Source organism: Pipistrellus kuhlii, unplaced genomic scaffold, assembly GCF_014108245.1.
Source record: "Pipistrellus kuhlii isolate mPipKuh1 unplaced genomic scaffold, mPipKuh1.p scaffold_m20_p_8, whole genome shotgun sequence".
In the NCBI taxonomy this organism is placed as follows: Eukaryota; Metazoa; Chordata; class Mammalia; order Chiroptera; family Vespertilionidae; genus Pipistrellus; species Pipistrellus kuhlii.
The window spans coordinates 31,402,502-31,408,265 of NW_023425584.1; positions in this window are offsets into that span (position 1 = coordinate 31,402,502).

The following is a 5,764-nucleotide window of genomic DNA, read 5'->3' on the forward strand; positions in this document are numbered from 1 at the left end:
GCCGCCGCCGCTGAAGGCCTGACTTAGAGGGCGCGGCCGAGGCGGGCTCTGGGGTTGGCCCGCCAGGCCCGCCCCGCCGCCCGCGGTGCGCGCCGCCCGGGGCGGGGCTGAGGCCGCGCGTGACGGCAGGTGGGCGGGCCCGGCCGCCGTGCGCACCTGGGGCTCAGCCCGCGGTCCCGGCGCGGGGTCTGAGGGCGGCGGGCGCCCGGCCGCTGGGTCCGAGCCCGGCTCGCGGGCCCCGCGCGGAGCCCGGGGAGGGGGCGCGGGGGCGAGCGGGCGGCGGGGCTCCGGGTCGGGATTAAAGCTCCCGCCCCACCGCACAGCCTTTCGCCTGGGACTGGCCCGGGGGCTGGCTGTGGTGAGCCGCCCCGGCACCACCAGCGGTATCAGAGCAACAGGGATTTTTTTTTTTTTTTAAACCATTAATTACCCCAAAGGACAGGCTGGGAGCAATGACTTTGAATTCTATTTCCAGGGACCTTTCCGTGTTTTGGTCTCTAACAAGCCCTTTTAGTTGTCCTTTAACGTGTGCGAACGAACGAAAGTATTGTAAAATTTTAACATTAATATTATTGATGATCCCAGGCTAGGATTAAATAGTCTTAGATTAATTGTCTCCGCACAGGCTTTGACTAGTAACAATGAGAAGGAAAAAAAAAAAAAAAAAAAAGCAACTAGTGATTCTAAACTAGGGTCATTGCACAATAGAGTAAGTGTGGTAGGCAGTTAGCCAGACACAAGCAGAGCAAGAAGGGGCCAGGTACAGAAGATCACCGGCACTGAAAGCACTGATTCCCTGGCAAAGGACGATCGTAGAGTGGTGCCTGCAGGATTGGGGTGCCAGGTCCCTGCAGGATGGCCCCAAATAGCCCAGGCTAGCAGTGACACCTCTGAATTGGCTTGGGACATATTTATCTCTTGTAGGTGGGGAACCAGTCCGCAGCGCCTGGAGGTACCCCTTTAGGATGCATATTTGCCAACTGGGAGAAATTTGACCCCGAGTCCCTCAAGGTTCTTTGGCAGCATAACCTAGCCTCACTATGAATTGGGCAATGGAAAGGTCTGGCCACTTAATGGCACATTAAGTTTGATACTAACTATCCTACAGTTAGACCTGTTTTGCTGTTCCTAAGGGAAGTGGATGGAGGATGTGTCTTTTCCATTCAGCCACATCTTTATGGCTTTCAGAAATTGTTAGGGACAAAAATAGAATATCGGGGACTAGGTATGGTTAAGGGAGGTATTAATCATGCTCTCTTAACCATGACTGCCATGTGTTGGTTAAAGGACATATTTTTAATATTTCCTACAACTATATACTATGTTAGTACAGTTTGGGTAATATTGTATTTAATTTTTTTTCTTGAAATATTAATGTCTATTGCATGTAGCATTATTATATTTGAAATTGTTTTTCTTGAAATTAAAAAAAAAGAGAGAGAGAAGAAAAGACATTCTATCGTGGCTGGGAGTTGTATTTATTCTAAGACATTCTAACTGGGCACTGGGAGTCATCCTGGGACCTTGAAGTGAACCTTGGAATGTGGTCTATTCTCATTCAAGAACGCCTATTATTATCCTGGAAAGATGAACAACCTTGTTGCCCAAACAATGGAGTCCCACCCCAGCCTGTAATCCCTTCCTCCCCATGTAATCTTTGTCCTGCCCTATCTAAGCAGCTGGTTTATAGGCTGCAGAGCAGTTTTTTGTGGGTGACCTGCTGCTCTCCCATTCTGCCTGCAGTATTGGAATAAAGGCTCATATATGATTCAACCCTGTCTCTGCTTAATTGGTTCAAGTAGTGACAGGCAGCATGGACCCATTGATTGTCTGGTTACAAAATGACCCTCAGCTATGTACCACTGGTAAACTACATTTCTCTGTAATTGCTACAGAACCGGAAAGAAAATATAACCAGATGGGGAGGAAATTACAAAAATGGGTGAAAGAATTTGTCAGTCTTTTGCCAACATTTGCCAGTCCTTCAAGTAGTAGTTAAAAAAGACTGTTCTTGCTTTCCAAATTAAGTCTTTACAAGGCCAGAGGTGTGTCTCCAGAAATAATTCAAAGCCCAACAAACTTATCTGAGCCATCTTTTAAAATGCAGGTTTCTAGGAGGTAATCCACATTAAAAGGAAAAAAATCTTAACCACCTGAGCAGATCAAATTAAGTTATTTCAGCTGTTAAACATTGATTGCTGGACAAATCTTAAAGTCACTACTTTTAGCTTTTAAAAAAATATTTTTATTGATTTCAGAGTGGAAGGGAGAGGGAGAGGAAGAGATAAAAACATCAATGATGAGAATCATTGATTGGCTGCCTCCTGCACACCCCCTACTGGAAATTGAACCCACAACCCAGGCATGTGCCCTTGACCAGGAATTGAACCGTGAAACTCCTGGTTCGTAGGTTGATGCTCAACCACCAAGCCACACCAGTTGGGCAAGAGACATTTTTTAAGCAATTTGACAAATTATATATTTTCTTCCTACCTGATCCCTCCAAAATTAGGCAATTCTTTTTTATTTTTTATTTTATTTTATTGATTTTTCACAGGGAGGAAGGGAGAGGGATAAAGAGTTAGAAACGTCGATGAGAGAGAGTCATTGACCAGCTGCCTGCTGCACACCCCCCACCGGGGATGTGCCCACAACAAATGTACATGCCTCTGACCGGAATCGAACCCGGGACCTTTAGTCCGCAGGCCGACTCTCTATCTACTGAGCCAAACCGGTTTTGGCAAAATTAGGCAATTCTTAATGAGTGAGCCATGGCAATAAGTTTCTTTGCATGAATTCAATAAGGCCAGTTTCCTATTGTGGTTTTATTAACCAAGACCTTGACTAGAATGTCATATTTGAAAGACACATGCCTGGACTCTGGATGTCACCAAAAAGCCTTGAGGAATGCAGATGGACTTTATAGCCAATAACATTATAAACCACCCATTATTTTGACATTGTTTCTGTAAAATGCTGACTGAATAATATGTAGTTTGTAGATAAACAGCATAAGAATCCTAGGAACTAACTTCAGAAGATACAGACTCTGACCTTCAGTCATCCCAGCTCTAGGAGAATTGCTGACCTTCAACCATAAAACCAGGATGACAAAGAACTAGGATGACCAAGACCAGGATGACCCACACTGGACCTTCACTTGACCAGTTTCAAGATCCATATCGGAATGGACTGTGCTGGACTGCAGGTAAGAGAACTTTTCAACTCCCTCCCCTTGATTATGTTGTTCTGCTTTGCCTCTCCCTCCTTGTAAAAACCTCTGCCTACACTGAGATGTTGAGATGGGCTTTGTGACAAGAGTCCTCAATATCCTCTTTCCTTTTTTTTTTTTTTACCAACATCTGTCTAATAATGAGTTTGTTTATTTGTGGCGACAGCAGCAGAACTTGAGTTCTTGTTACAGTTTTGGCAAGTCAGCTACGAGGGAGCGAGCAGGAGCTCCTTCCCCCACACCCAGTAAGCCCCTGGACTTCGGAGGGAGTTCCCCAGGCTGCCTGTGGCTGACTGACTCCCTGAGGGAACTTGGGAGTCCCTAGCAGCTGCCAAGTGTACTCAAGGACCTCCGCCCCTCATTCTTCCCCCCATCTCTCCCCTGTGTCCTCCACCCTCAGAGCTGGTCACCTGCTACATCCAGCTAGGGAAAGGAAAAGGGTTGTTGGTGGGCTGATGAGCCCAAACTGGGTAAAAGCCCTTAGTGTGCACAACCAAAAGTCCTAACCCACCTTTTGGGGCATCTTTGAACTATTTGGGATTCTGTAGGAATCAGTAAGTGCCCCGTGGTGGTAGGCATGGCTTTGTTACTAAGAAAAGTGTGGGATTTGGTTGGAGCACTCTTTTAGTTTTGGTATTTGGAATTTTGACTGTTGTTTGCTTCTCTTGTTGCCTATATCTGTGGGTTATCCTTTTTTTTGTGTGTGTGTGTGACTTTTATTTTGTAACTAGAGGCCCAATGTATGAAATCATGCACAGGTGGGGTTCCTCAGCCTGACCGGCAATTGGGGGCCCTCTCACCTAGTCCCAGTCGGGGCCAGCCAGCTGCTGGGGAGGGACCATGGGAGGTTGGTTGTGGGAACACACTGACCACCAGGGGGCAGCTTCTGCATTGAGCATCTGCTCCCTGGTGGTCAGTGCACGTCATAGGTACCAGCCAGTTATCTAGTCGTAAAGGTTACTTAGGCTTTTATATAGGCTTTTGTTAATCTTCACCCAAGGATGTTTTTCCATTGACTGTTAGGGAGAGTGGAAGAGAGAGGGAAAGACAGAGAGAAACGTCGATTTGAGAGAAACACATCAATTGGTTGCCTCCTGCACAAGCCCTGACCAGGGCCCGTCAGGGGAGGAGCCTGCAACCAAGGTACGCACCCCCACCCCCCGCAACTGGAGTCAGACTCTGGACCCTTTAAAGGTCTACAGGCTGATGCTCTATTCACTGAGCCAAATAGACTAGGGCCAGGGAAGGTTACCTTTTTTTAAAAAAATAATATATTTTATTGATTTTTTACAGAGAGGAAGAGAGAGGGATAGAGAGTTAGAAACATCTATGAGAGAGAAACATCTATCAGCTGCCTCCTGCACACCTCTTACTGGGGATGTGCCTGCAACCAAGGTACATGCCCTTGACCGGAATCAAACCTGGGACCTTTCAGTCCGAAGGTTGATGCTCTATCCATTGAGCCAAACCGGTTTCGGTGGCAGGTTATCTTAATAGATGTGTTTTTAATTTAGAATATTGTTGCTTAAAGAAACTTTCATAGAAACCATACTGCCGCAAAAACCGGTTTGGCTCAGTGGATAGAGCGTCAGCCTGCGGACTGAAGGGTCCCGGGTTCGATTCCAGGCAAGGGCATGTACCTTGGTTGCAGGCACATCCCCGGTAGGGGGTGTGCAGGAGGCAGCTGATTGATGTTTCACTCTCATCGATGTTTCTAGCTCTCTATCCCTCTCCCTTCCTCTCTGTAAAAAATCAATAAAATATATTAAAAAAAAGAAAAAAGAAACCATACTGCTATATATCGATAGTTGCTTGTTCCTTCTTGTTTGTCTAATTCTTATTACTAGTTTGCAGTTGGAGTTGTTTTGCCAAAGGTCTGGTAAATAGACTAAGATCTCTTACAGGCAAGCTTTCCTATTGTTATGTCATAAGAATTATACTCAGAAAGATCTGAATTGATGGTTCAAAGAGAGGGAAAAGCCTGGCTGCAGTGGCTCAGTGGTTGAGTGTTGATTGACCTATGAACCAGGAAGTCATGGCTCAATTCCCAGTCAGGGGACATGCTCAGGTTGCAGGCTCTATCCCCAGTAGAGAGTATGCAGGAGGCAGCCAATCAATGACTCTCTCTCATCTCTCTCTCCTTCTCCCTTCCTCTCTGAAATCAATAATAATATAGTAAAAAAAAAAAAAAAAAAAAAAAAAGGGGGAAAGGTCTCACTCACCTCTCAGAGAGTAAAAGGAAAATGTGATGAAATAAATCTTTTAAACACTCTTCCTCCTGGAGGTCTGGGAGCTACAGCAGTCTTGGGAACAATGGGGGAAATTAATACCCACCCCAAACCCAGTGCAGGCTGTGGAAGCACTTTTAATGAATAAATAATTTAATATTGTTTCATAATGATGCATGATCTTTTGGTCAAATATGTCTGACAACCTTCCCAGGGTTTGGATTTTAAGAGACTTATTTTTTTTCCCCTAGGAAAGAATTCCAAGCCAAGACTCAAAACTATTAGAGAACATTTATTTACAAAA